Genomic DNA, 13,774 nt, shown 5'->3' with positions numbered 1-13,774 from the left:
GCAAGCCCCGGTTTTATGCATAACCGTTTATATATGCTATTTTACTACACTTAATGTTTGTAGGCTTGTACTGTGCACTTAAGTGTAGGAGTTGTCTGAAACCCTAGTTGCATGAACTCAGGATTCCTTTTGAGATGGATACTAGTATACTAGGTCGAGTAGTGGCTTTGCTAATTAGGGATCTCGGTAGAAGTCGAGTGATTTTTCTAGCACTCGCGCGAGGTCAGGAATTGGTTGTATCCACTTTGATAACAGAATGATGATGGTCTGTGGACACGGGTCCATGGGGACGCGTGGTCTACGAGATGAAAATTGGAATAAGGATTAACGTGCGGATACCTGTGTCAAGCGTTTGAACGTACTAAACATATGCCGAGAAATATGGTAAATCGGTAAGCCTAGTACCTGAGTGAACCTGGCAGTGGACTTTACCCCTCACGTGACCTGAGACGTGGTCTCCCATTCCGGTTATGGTGGGTACAAGTGCGGTCACTGCACGACGGCAGTCGGGGTCAGTGAGGCATTGTACGCCAAGGCGGTGAGCCCTGATCTGCTGACGGGGAATCGATGGGGACGGTTGATGTGTGTGGGGACGGAGTGCCCCTACATATCGTGTGTTTAGGTTTACCTTGCAAGGATAAAAACTCGATTCGAATCGTCTGCTTCTCGCAGCTAATGAGACTGCTTGATCCATTGTACTGCATTGAGTAACAAGTGGAAATGTGATAATGTAGCAAAAGATGTTGATTGTTAAATTTGCTTGATACCATGAATGAGTAGATAGTACACATTTAGTCTTAAGAGAGTCACACTTAAACTTGACAAAGCTAAAACTTGATTTTTAGATTCAGCTAGTGCTTTTGGCAACCAAACCCCACAGCCAAACAGCTGCATGTCTAGAGGTAGAGGAGTAGACTCCTCACACCGGGTAAGTCTAGCTGAGTATTAGTATACTCAGCCTTGCTTGTGGCACAATTTTTGCAGGTACTCCTTGATTGATTGATGGTGTGACTTGGCCTTCATCCCTGCCACCGGGATAGATGGTCGAGTGGGTTACTGCTTCCGCAGGAGAGGACCAGGAGGAGTAGTGTGGCCAGGCTTCGCCATGTTACTCGGTTTTCTCCGTTAGTTATTTCCGCTGCAATAAATTTATGTTTATCATTTTTGAAACTCCAATAATGTAATCACTAATGATACTTATTAAATTGTGGTATTATGTTTTATTGTATTTCTCTGTGCCTCACCTTCGAGTGAGCTAGTGGTATTCGATCCTGGATAAGTGGCTTTATCGGACTAGATCCGAGGGACTGACGGGTTATTCCTGTTTAAGTGTGTTGCTGCCCTTAAGGGTGCGACTTGGGCACTTAAGCTGGAATAATTCGGGCAGTTCCGCCACAGCTGGTATCGGAGCGAATACCATCACAGAGAAGTCAATAAGTCATAATTACCAACCTTTCTAAAAGTAAAACTTGCTAGAAACCAATGTTGGATAGATGTCAGGACGATAAGGCTAGACTTAGGACGTGAAGCCTTAGGAATTAGATGGGTAGCTAGGTGGCTATTTATATAGGCCATAAAGGCTACTACTACTATTAACAGGGATGCTGTAGAAGCACCCGAAAAACTAGTTAGGTCTGAGAAGACGACTAGAATGAGCATGCATCATGATTGTCGCATTATAATTGTCTCTTGTGCACCAACATGCTGCTCTCACCTTTATTCTAATAATAACTTTTGAATAATGTGATGTACTGCTATGTTAGGGATTATAAGAAATGCTTTATCTTGTGTCAGATTGGTATGTCTTAACTAGGTCGTGATATGCGTTTCTCTTGCCTTGCTTTCTAGGAGGTACGATATATGTTCAGTCCATTTTGCCTCAAAAAAAATGTTGTTCTCCTCATGAAAAGACCCTCGCCCAAACAACCTTGAACTTAGCAAGTGAAACCTCTTAAAAAAACAAAAAAAATATTTATGCTTGTGTTAGTGTTTTCTAACCCTTGTGTGTTCTACCCTGAAGTTGCACCTACACAACTTGTAGACCCCCATTACTTAACCGCTAGCCAAACCGAAACTCCCTTGTGCACTTGTTGTGTCAAAAAAAAATTTTGGTGTCTAGTTGCGCAAACCCTATCAAGGCCATGTTTCTTTCCATAAATTCTTGCCCCTAAAATTTCATAGTATTTCTGTTGATCATCCTAGCTGATCCTGTTTGCCTACCTCTCTTTTCACCTGGATCTGGTAATCCTTTTTCTTATGAATCATGTTGGCTTTATCATCCGAATCTCGGGATCCCCTATTGCTTCTGCCCCGTTATCTGGTTATCTGCTATAACCCGTTCTCAAGTATCGAATGTGGATCTACCTAAGTCTCTCATTTCTGATCATTCTCATACTCCTTCTCCGAGGATCATGATGTTGTTTTATCAAATTTTATCCTTACACAGCATATCCATGTGGATTAATGGATGTTGTTGTTATCTTTGGATCTCTCATGTCTCTAAAAGCTTATCAATCTTGATCTCATGGTTGGTTCGTCCTCATATCAAATCTCGCGCTAATATCTGATCTGATCATCTCCATGTTGGTCACCAAATGGTTCTCTGAGTTAAATAAAAATTCTCATCTGATGCTCTTTTGCCAACAATCTTTGCTTCAACTTCCGTCACATTTTCTGAGCCATACTCTCATGGGCTCCATCTGTCTGTGCTATGTGGATTTCTTATTGGTTGCGTTTGGTAATGGTGTCATGACTAACGACTGATGGTGCCGCGACGAGACCGAGAGCCTACTATGGTGCACACATGGTTGAGCTGCTCGGCACGCGCGGGTATCGCGGTTAATAGTCATGATCCATTATAAAGCTATGCCGATGTGCTATCTTTTGTGAACATTCTCTCAGAGTGATCGCTGCATTTTGTCTCAATATGTCGTGATATTCTGTCCAAATCTATCTTCAGTATCTTGTCAGATACCCTCTCACGAATTTGCATCTACCTTCAGCCGGGATGTTACATGCTTCTCCACCCTTGGAGACCCTCATCTGAATCTCGGGACGAGATTCTTTTTAAGGGGGGAAGGATGTGACACCCCAGGTGTCAGTTTCGTGTTACGTCGCGAGATTTATCCTAATCTCGGATGCTCAGTAAAAATTTCTATTTCTCGATCGTGCCTATCTCTGTTTATCAGGCTTTCTCTTGGAAGTTCACCGAATTCAGAGATTATCGATCGCGAGAAACAACCAATTTTTGAGCGTGTTAAAACTTTTATCTCTCGGAACGAATGCAGACTCGAAGATCAATCTCGACTTATAAATCTCGTCTGAAGCTCATTTAATCAAACTCTCGACGGTTGTTATCTGATCTGAGCCCGAGTTTAATTCCTGAACTTCAATCTATGTCCGACTATTTTAATCCGAGTCCGCACTCTCAGGCGGAATACTCGATATGTCGTCCTCTAATTAATTCTTACTCGACTCGGCCAAATATCTCATGTCCGAACCGAACTCGAAACCCTGTATCGACAGCGATTTTAAAATATCACGATTCGCCTTCTCTGACTAAAAATCGGAAAGCTGGTCGTATTCCGAGACAATTTATTTTCGAATAATGCGTAGGGATTTGTTGCCGAGCGAAGTCAAATAAAACTCTCAGTTGAGTTAGTCGCCCGATCTCCCGAAATCTTTTTCGCTCTGTTTTTCCGTAGCGACGAATTCTGCGGGAGCATTTTTATTCCAGAAAATAAATTAGCGCAGCCCGGTTTAGTGTTTGGGCCAGCCCAACCCAGCCCATTTGGCCCACTAAGGAAACCCTAACCCTAGCCATCTTCTATAAATAGGGGTGCTCACTTGGCAATTTTTGCACTCCCACCCCTAGCCGCCCAAACCAGCCCTCTCCTTTCTCCTTCTCCTACACGATAGAACAGCAGGCGTCAGCTTCTTCCTCCCTGGTTCCCCACGGCGGCCAGCAGGGAGCAAGCCAGCAGCCAGGGCGTCCATCCCTTCCTCCCTCCTCTGCGCAAGCCTGCTCCAGCCGCTCCCAGCAGCCATGGCGTGGCGCCCCCTTGCTCCTTCCTCACACAGCGGCAGCCAGCGCCTGTTCATCTTCCTCCCTGTTTGCCCCTAGCCGAACTCCCCTACAGAAGCTCCCCACGGCAGCAGGCATGGAGGTCGGCTCGAGCACAACCTCCTTGCTCCCTTCCATGTCCGTCCGTGGCACCTCCCCCTGCTTTTCTGGTTGGGCGCACAGGAATCCGGCAACCCTGCACGTCCCCTCCAATGGCGCCCTCCCCTGCTCCTCTCTTCCCCACAAAACAGCAGCAGCTCGCCCACCTTCCCTCGCTGCGCAGCCCCTCGGCGAAACGCCGCTGTTCCTGCAGCCCCGACACCTTCCCTGGCTTCCTCGCTGCTAGCGCTGCGCGCGTGCCGCGTGTTCGGCAAGCTATCCAAGTGGGGTGTTGAGCAGTGAGCAGCGCGCCGTCGACGCCCGCCGTGTGCTCGCTGTTTTGCGCAGCCCATCCGCGACGCCGTCAAAACCCGTGGTGAGAAACACCCCGCTGCCCCTGCTGCTATCCTATTTTCTTTTGTGTGTGCTCGGTAAAATGTTGAACTGTTGTGTGTGTTTCATCACAGCTAGCCGTCAATGCCATCCGTCGCGCACGCGTGTTCGATGCGAGGCCGGTCGGGTGAACCACATGCATGCACAACTCAAATCCGATCCCGTTCAGGTTGATTGATTTATAGTTCACCATACGTATGATTTGGTTGATGTCATGCAGTGCACGTATATGTGTGAATGTGTGTAATATGTTTTGGCAATACATGTTAGTGGGATCGCATTTGCGGTTAAAGAACAAGCGGTTGTTGAGGTGTGCGATTTGTAGTTTGTCTAATTACGTTTTTGGTCGATGTGGTGTATAGTGGTGTTTGATTAGATGTGGGCATAAAATGTTTGGATTATATGTCGTGGCAAGGTCGCATTCGCGTTTTGGTAAACATGTGTGTCGTGCTTGTTTTATGTGATGAGTAAGTTTGGAAATACGTGGGATGCGAGGATTTAATTAGTGCACGTAGGTGTGTGAGTGCCGTGGTGTGATATAGTAGTGGTGGCGTGAGATGTTTGTTTGAGGCGTGCGGGTATATGCCGTGATATGGTTATACTCGCGACGAGGAAAGATGTATGTATTGTGTAACACGACGCTTAGATCGCTAATATATAGTCGTGCAAAGTATGCTCATAATGGTTGTGTGATTGAGGAGTGATGTAGTGGCGAAGCGAGAAGTAAGTTTAATATGTTTAAACGGGTAGTTGATAGCATCCATCGGTGTCGTCATGATTTCTGTTGTATGGCGGATTGATACTTTGTTTTGTCAATCATTGCATTCTATGTATGTTGGATAAATAAATGTCTTGATGATCGATTATAGGTCTTATATGAGCGTTATAGCAGCCCAAAAATTATTGGAAGCGAGTAGCGTGCACAAGTCGGTCCTTGTTAAAATTGAAGAACAATCCGCTAAGATATACACATAAGTGCTTTAGGTCCTTCAGTAGCCAGTGTAAGTCTTATATAGTTTTATACCATGTTTTAATGTCTCTATGTTAGATCCCAAAAATGTGCCATTTTAAGTGACCTGTGTAGTAACAACTTTAAGTTGAGCAATGATTAGGAAAAGCTGATTAATCTGCTCCAACCCATGTTTTTGAGTTGTGATGTATAAAATGGTTCGCTAAGTCCAATACTGCGATTAACCAACTCATGTTAAGTAGGAGTCGATTTCGTTAAGTGATTGTCATATACATGTTGTGTCTCAGATTTCGATAATAATAGACTAGTCGACGCTTGTGATGTACAACGGCCTATATCGTTTCTCTAGCTAGCCGACTCGTTAGATGACTTTAGTTAAGCTTGTAGTCACGGTAAATTGCTTGTTGTGCTCTAAATGTGTATGGTTATGGTCACGGGTAAAAAGTAGTAGTGCTCATGTGATGTCTAAATTAAAACGCAAACTGTTGAGTGATTATCGTGAAGAATGCGTGGTTAATTGGTTGTAGTAATTTTAGTGCACTAAATGATTTGGATAAAATTTGTAAGTCTACTTGTTAGTCCTCATCTAATTAATTCAACTCTAACGAATGGTAAAGTGTTAGAATAATTCAAGTACTTAGAACGCGGCGATTCTTGAATTATATAGGAGCTGAAATTTGTTGGTTGCTGTTTTGGACTGCGCGCGCTGTTTTAGTCGTGATGTATGTTTGATGAACTAAATTGTATTTTCTGTAGATATGTGCTATATAAAAGTGGTAGATAACTTTATTATCTTGCTGGTGTTAAAATTTGACAGACATAAGTCTGATCGTTTAGGAGTTATGATTTTTACAAATTCAGTAACTGAATCTGTCCAAATTCTGTACAGATTTCAGAAACTGTATTGTTTGTTCAATTTAATGTTACAATCTGTTCATGATCATTATAAGAAAGTTGTAGGTGCTTTTCTTATCTTGCTTGTGTTAAAGTTTCATAACTAAAGGCCTGACGGTTTAAGAGTTACGAATTTTACAGACTGGTTGTTGTGTTCTGTCCACCGTCAGAACAGATTTCGAAAACTGTGATATTTGATTTAGTTAAACCTGGAATCACTTCTTGGTGATTATAAAAGTTGTGTAGTACTTTTGCTAAGCTTTTCGAAAAGTCTTGGATCACTATTTTTGGTGATCTGAAGATTAAGTTATGGATGTTTAAAGTCTGAAGACTGAATCTGTCCAATTCTGGACAGCAAAGCCTTCTACTGTATTTTATCCTTAGTTAAATATTGAATCACCTTAAGATGTTTATAAATGATATGTAGACAACTTTATTACCTTTCCAGAAAGTCGAGGATCACCTTGTTTGGATGTCTGAATCTTCAGTTATGAATTTTTAAAATCACAAGTCTGAATCTGTCCAAATCTGGACAGAGCTGCTGTGATTGCACTTTTTGACCTTGCTAAGTGTTTAATCATGCTGTGATGAAAATACCAAAATTGTAGAGCACTTTTTAAGCTTTCCAAAAAGTCCTAGTTTGCTATTTTTGGATTCATATTTTAAAAGTTATGATTAAAACAAGTGACTGCTGTATTGCTGTCCAAAAATCTGCAAGTGCCCATTCGATGATTGAGTTCACCCTTTTGGCTAAAAATGGTTGGTTAGCACTTAATTAATATAGACTTGCCATGGCTAAGCTAGAGATGACATGTGTGTATTGTTTTATATGTTTCTTCTTTAATTGATTGTGATATAGAATTTTCATAGACATTGATGCCTATGTCATCGGTTAAACTTGTGTTGAATGATTTTTGTGTGATAAATAGAAGAACTAATGAAAAGCCGTAGCAAATTAAATGAACGCTTGTACTTATGGGGTCGTATTTGTGTTGCGTAAGTATACAAAATGTTTGTCGTCTTTTAGTGGTGTTAACGTTGTGCGCTCGATGATAGGTAGTTAGCTAACACTAGTGTGTGGTTGCTTGGGATGTCTCGCTACTTGGTGTTTAATTCGCTAGCGTGTACTTAAAATATCTTGTGCTATTTCATTATATTCATACATATGCATCTTGCACCTCATATAGGACCGAGAGATGATGATCGAGCCAGTGATGTGGTGCCAACCACAAGACGCAGTTGGTGGACGACCTGAAGAATGGACTTAACCAGTGGATACTCGCCAAGCGAGTACCTCCCCCAGCAAACACTATCTAAGTGTTAAAAATAAAAGGCAAGCCCCGGTTTTATGCATAACCGTTTATATATGCTATTTTACTACACTTAATGTTTGTAGGCTTGTACTGTGCACTTAAGTGTAGGAGTTGTCTGAAACCCTAGTTGCATGAACTCAGGATTCCTTTTGAGATGGATACTAGTATACTAGGTCGAGTAGTGGCTTTGCTAATTAGGGATCTCGGTAGAAGTCGAGTGATTTTTCTAGCACTCGCGCGAGGTCAGGAATTGGTTGTATCCACTTTGATAACAGAATGATGATGGTCTGTGGACACGGGTCCATGGGGACGCGTGGTCTACGAGATGAAAATTGGAATAAGGATTAACGTGCGGATACCTGTGTCAAGCGTTTGAACGTACTAAACATATGCCGAGAAATATGGTAAATCGGTAAGCCTAGTACCTGAGTGAACCTGGCAGTGGACTTTACCCCTCACGCGACCTGAGACGTGGTCTCCCATTCCGGTTATGGTGGGTACAAGTGCGGTCACTGCACGACGGCAGTCGGGGTCAGTGAGGCATTGTACGCCAAGGCGGTGAGCCCTGATCTGCTGACGGGGAATCGATGGGGACGGTTGATGTGTGTGGGGACGGAGTGCCCCTACATATCGTGTGTTTAGGTTTACCTTGCAAGGATAAAAACTCGATTCGAATCGTCTGCTTCTCGCAGCTAATGAGACTGCTTGATCCATTGTACTGCATTGAGTAACAAGTGGAAATGTGATAATGTAGCAAAAGATGTTGATTGTTAAATTTGCTTGATACCATGAATGAGTAGATAGTACACATTTAGTCTTAAGAGAGTCACACTTAAACTTGACAAAGCTAAAACTTGATTTTTAGATTCAGCTAGTGCTTTTGGCAACCAAACCCCACAGCCAAACAGCTGCATGTCTAGAGGTAGAGGAGTAGACTCCTCACACCGGGTAAGTCTAGCTGAGTATTAGTATACTCAGCCTTGCTTGTGGCACAATTTTTGCAGGTACTCCTTGATTGATTGATGGTGTGACTTGGCCTTCATCCCTGCCACCGGGATAGATGGTCGAGTGGGTTACTGCTTCCGCAGGAGAGGACCAGGAGGAGTAGTGTGGCCAGGCTTCGCCATGTTACTCGGTTTTCTCCGTTAGTTATTTCCGCTGCAATAAATTTATGTTTATCATTTTTGAAACTCCGATAATGTAATCACTAATGATACTTATTAAATTGTGGTATTATGTTTTATTGTATTTCTCTGTGCCTCACCTTCGAGTGAGCTAGTGGTATTCGATCCTGGATAAGTGGCTTTATCGGACTAGATCCGAGGGACTGACGGGTTATTCCTGTTTAAGTGTGTTGCTGCCCTTAAGGGTGCGACTTGGGCACTTAAGCTGGAATAATTCGGGCAGTTCCGCCACACCCACTCCCGACAAACATGGGCATCGCCGCCCTTCTTCTTGTAGTACCTCTTCTTCTCCTTTCTTCTCCCCTTCTTGTCATCACCCCTGTCAGTGTCACTAGAAATAGGACATTTTGCAATAAAGTGACCGGGCTTACCACACTTGTAGCAAACCTTCTTGGAGCGGGGTTTGTAATCCTTCCCCCTCCTTTGCTTGAGGATTTGGCGAAAGCTTTTGATGACAAGCGCCATCTCCTCGTTGTCGAGCTTGGAGGCGTCGATTGGTTGTCTACTTGGTGTAGACTCCTCCTTCTTCTCCTCCGTCGCCTTAAATGCAACCGGTTGAGCTTCGGACGTGGAGGGACCGTCAAGCTCGTTGATCTTCCGTGAGCCCTTGATTATAAATTCAAAGCTCACAAAATTCCCGATTACTTCCTCGGGAGTCATTAGTGTATATCTTGGGTTGCCACGAATTAATTGAACTTGAGTAGGGTTAAGGAAAATAAGAGATCTTAGAATAACCTTAACCACCTCGTGGTCATCCCACTTCTTGCTCCCGAGATTGTGCACTTGGTTCACCAAGGTTTTGAGCCGGTTGTACATGTCTTGTGGCTCCTCCCCTTGGCGAAGACGGAAGCGACCGAGCTCCCCCTCGATCGTTTCCCGCTTGGTGATCTTGGTGAGTTCATCACCCTCGTGCGCGGTCTTGAGCATGTCCCAAACTTCCTTGGCGCTCTTTAATCCTTGCACCTTGTTGTACTCCTCCCTACTTAGAGAGGCGAGGAGTATTGTTGTGGCTTGGGAGTTGAAGTGCTCGATTTGGGCTACCTCGTCCTCATCATAATCCTCATCCCCTACGGATGGTACCTGTGCTCCAAACTCAACAACATTCCATATACTTTTGTGGAGTGAGGTTAGATGAAATTTCATTAAATCACTCCACCTAGCATAATCTTCACCGTCAAAGGTTGGCGGTTTGCCTAATGGAACGGAAAGTAATGGAGTATGTCTAGAGGTATGAGGATAATGTAAGGGGATCTTACTAAACTTCTTGCGCTCATGGCGCTTAGAAGTTATGAAGGGCGCGTCGGAGCCGGAGGTAGAAGGTGATGAAGTGTCGGTCTCATAGTAGACCGCCTTCCTCATCTTCTTTATTTTGTCGCCACTCCGATGCGACTTGTGGGAAGAAGTCTTCTTTTCCTTCTTCTTCTCCTTCTTCTTCTCCTTGTTGCGGGACTCTCCCGATAGAGCTTTCTCGTTGCTTGTAGTGGGCTTTTCGCCGGTCTTCATCTCCTTCTTGGCGTGATCTCCCGACATCACTTCGAGCGGTTAGGCTCTAATGAAGCACCGGGCTCTGATACCAATTGAAATTCGCCTAGAGGGGGGTGTTGGAGGATAAAAAGAGCCTGGCGGACGGTCCGGCCCTGAGGCCGGACGGTCCGCGGTCCGGACTGTCCGCGGTGGTGGCGCGGACGGTCCGCGCGCGCAGAGTCAGTTAGGGTTCCTAGTTTCTCGCGGGATTTGTTACCTAAAACCGCGGGATTAACTCGGGAAACAGTTGGAAACGGATCCAGACCTCCCCCTTTATATAGATGAAGGGTTACGGCCGATTAAACCCCCAACAATCGAACAAATCAAGTCTATTACTCGTTTTTACCTTATGCATTAGGAGTAGTTCTAGTCTAGTTCTAGTTTAGCCCTAGTTTAGTATTCCAATCCTCAAATTCTCCGCCTCTCCTCGACTCTACGTCGATTAGGGGAGTCTAGGTCGGCCGGCCCGAGCCTAGACAACTCCTGGGATCTCTCCTCCCCGACGGGGTCCCTCCCGGGAGCGAGATCCAGGCGCCGCCAGTGATCTTTTGCCGCCCCTGCGCACGCGCGGACCGTCCGGCCCTAGAGCGTGGACCGTCCGGCCGTCAGGCAGGGAACCCGGGCTCCTGCACCAGGTCGCGGACCGTCCGGCCCTGTGCCGCGGACCATCCGCGTCTGACCAGGGAGCACCGCCGCCTCACACCAGGTCGCGGACTGTCCGGCCCCAGGCCGCGGACCGTCCGCGCCTGACCAGAGAGCACCGCCGCCGGTTCTTCTTGAGTAATTGGCGCTCCGAAAAGGCGTCAACATACTTTTTGGCGACTCCGCTGGGGAATAGGTGTCTAGATCTGCTAAAAATCGGCCCATAAATGGCCGGTTCTAAGGATCACACCAAGATCTCCACTACCAACATCATCAAGCCGGCCATGGAGGCGCTCCCGGCTGATGACCAAAGGCCCTTTGAAGACCTCGTAATGCGCGATGAGAAGGAGGTGATGCGGCAATGGAACGAACAACGCGACAAGGAAGAGGCGGAACTACTGCATAAACTCTCCGAACGGCGCAAGGAGGCGGCGGACAAGTACTTGTCACACTTCACGGTGGATCGCCACCAGAAGATCGTCCGTCAAGGGGAGATCGATATGGAATCTCTCCTACCTCCACTGCAGGGTCCCGCTGTAAGTACTCCAGATCTATCTCTTACGACTTTCATGGATCAACGAGGAGATCAGTTAAAGCAATATGTAGATGAATCTATTAAAATGCATTTACGTGCATACGAGAAATCAGCTGCTCCTAATTTTCCATCGCGAGAGTCTAATACAATGCCACCCACGTCAAACACATCGGCTATAAACGGGTCACCTTTGACCCAACCATCATATGGTATGCCGATGCACGCTTTTGTGTCACCATCACAGCCGCAATCACTAGGCACGCGGCAGGTACTGGACGCGACCAGACCGTCCGAGCATCATCTCAGACAGTCCGGTTATATCGTGGACCGTCCGGCGTATTTCGCCGGACCGTCTGACCAGATGCAGGCCCACACACAAAACACTCAGGTCGCACCGTACATGGCCGGACCATCAGGGTACAACCCTGAACACTTCGGCCCCATCACGGACCGTCCGACGCATCAAGCCGGACCGTCCGGATATGTTGCGGACCGTCCGCCATCTTACGCCGGACCGTCCGGATATGGCATGAACCGGCCGACGTATTACGCTGGACCATCCGACTCTACACGAGTCCATGCGCAGACTGCCCAAGTCACGCCATATATGGCCGACCCATCCGGGTACAGCCCTGGACCATTCGGCCCGATCGCAGACCGTCCAGTTCTTTACGACAGACGGTCTGGGTACGAGACTACCCACGTAGCACCATATACGGATGAACCGTCCGGATATGCATACGCAGAGCCGAGAGCTGCGCAATACGCACAGTTCCCACATTCATCGCAGCAACATTATGGTGCCCCACCAGCAACACATTATAATCATGTCATACCACCTCATGGACATAGGGCTGAATACTATTCGGCCACAAGAGAGCCTGAGGGGTATAGGGCAGGAGTTGGTGACATTAATAGGACACCTAACACACACCTCAAACATACCTGGGAGGAAAGCCGACAGAGTAATGTCAGGCAACCTGAAATCTCTACCCACAAACTCAATGGATGGTCGCCAGACATGGCAGAGAGGGTCAGAGATGAGGTAGCCGGGATGTTCAGGGACAAACTCGGTGTTAGTGTGTCAGGTACAGGGCAATCGTATCGGAAGCCTTATAGCCACCGATTCGACACCGTGCCATACCCACAGGGAACTAGAATACCAGACTTCTCTAAGTTTTCTGGTGAAAGTGGGAAAAGCACACACGAACATATAAGCCAATTCATAGCACACTTGGGAGAATTGGCTGATGGGGAAGCCTACCGCGTTCGTTTATTCTCGTTGTCCCTTACTGATACTGCATTTGCATGGTACGCAGCTTTGCCACCAAACTCTATTAACTCTTGGGAAGAATTAGAGCAGAAATTACATGAACACTTCTTCTCAGGAGAACATGAGTTAGAATTGGCTGACTTAGCTTCAGTCCGACAGGGGCCTGAAGAATCGGTTAATGACTATATCCGGAGATTCCGGGACACTAGAAACCGATGCTTTCAGATTCATGTCGCAGAAAAACAACTGACAGGGCTAGCTTTCAATGGGTTGCGACCCTACTTAAAAGAAAAATTAGATGGCACCCAATTCTTTTCACTAGTGCACTTACACCAGCGGGCTATGACCTGTGAAAGCCGAAGTAAGGAAACATCAAAATCGGCTAGCCATAAGATGCATCTAGTGGGCTACGATAATTCGGACGATGAATCCACGGATGTATACACCGCCGAACTGGTTTGGCCAGGACAGGCTAAACCTTCAGCGTGTTCTGCTTTACAGTCAATTCGAAAGAATCGACAAGAGGAAGTTAAGTTTACTTTTAATGTTGCCAAATGCGATAAAATATTTGACGAGTTACTGAAAACGGCAACATTAAATTGACTCATACTATTCCTCCTCCTGATGAATTAAAAAGGCGTGCTTATTGTAAGTGGCATAATTCCTTTTCTCATGCCACCAATGATTGTAATATTTTTCGTCGACAGATACAATCGGCCATAAATGAGGGTCGATTGGCTTTTCAGGAGATGCAAGTAGACACACAACCCTTTCCTGTTAATACAATAGAACTCACATGCAAAAAGGTCTTGGTTCGGCCCGAAATGGCCGATAAAGGCAAAGGCAAGGGCATCGTCATCAGCAATCCTCGCATGTCAGATATA

At 45.7% G+C, this 13,774-nt stretch overlaps 1 long non-coding RNA gene across 1 annotated transcript; it reads left to right on the top strand.

Annotated features, from left to right (window-relative positions):
- The first annotated feature begins 3,858 nt into the window (after positions 1 to 3,858).
- On the top strand, positions 3,859 to 7,756 carry LOC109939506 (uncharacterized). Its single transcript, XR_002261969.2, has 3 exons — positions 3,859 to 4,538; positions 4,630 to 4,724; positions 7,607 to 7,756. It is a non-coding gene; the product is annotated as an uncharacterized lncRNA (long non-coding RNA).
- Positions 7,757 to 13,774: the final 6,018 nt, after the last annotated feature.

The sequence above is a fragment of the Zea mays genome, chromosome 5 (genome assembly GCF_902167145.1).
Source record: "Zea mays cultivar B73 chromosome 5, Zm-B73-REFERENCE-NAM-5.0, whole genome shotgun sequence".
In the NCBI taxonomy this organism is placed as follows: domain Eukaryota; kingdom Viridiplantae; phylum Streptophyta; class Magnoliopsida; order Poales; family Poaceae; genus Zea; species Zea mays.
Note: the sequence above shows the minus strand (reverse complement) of the source record. Positions and strands in the feature narration are given on the sequence as shown.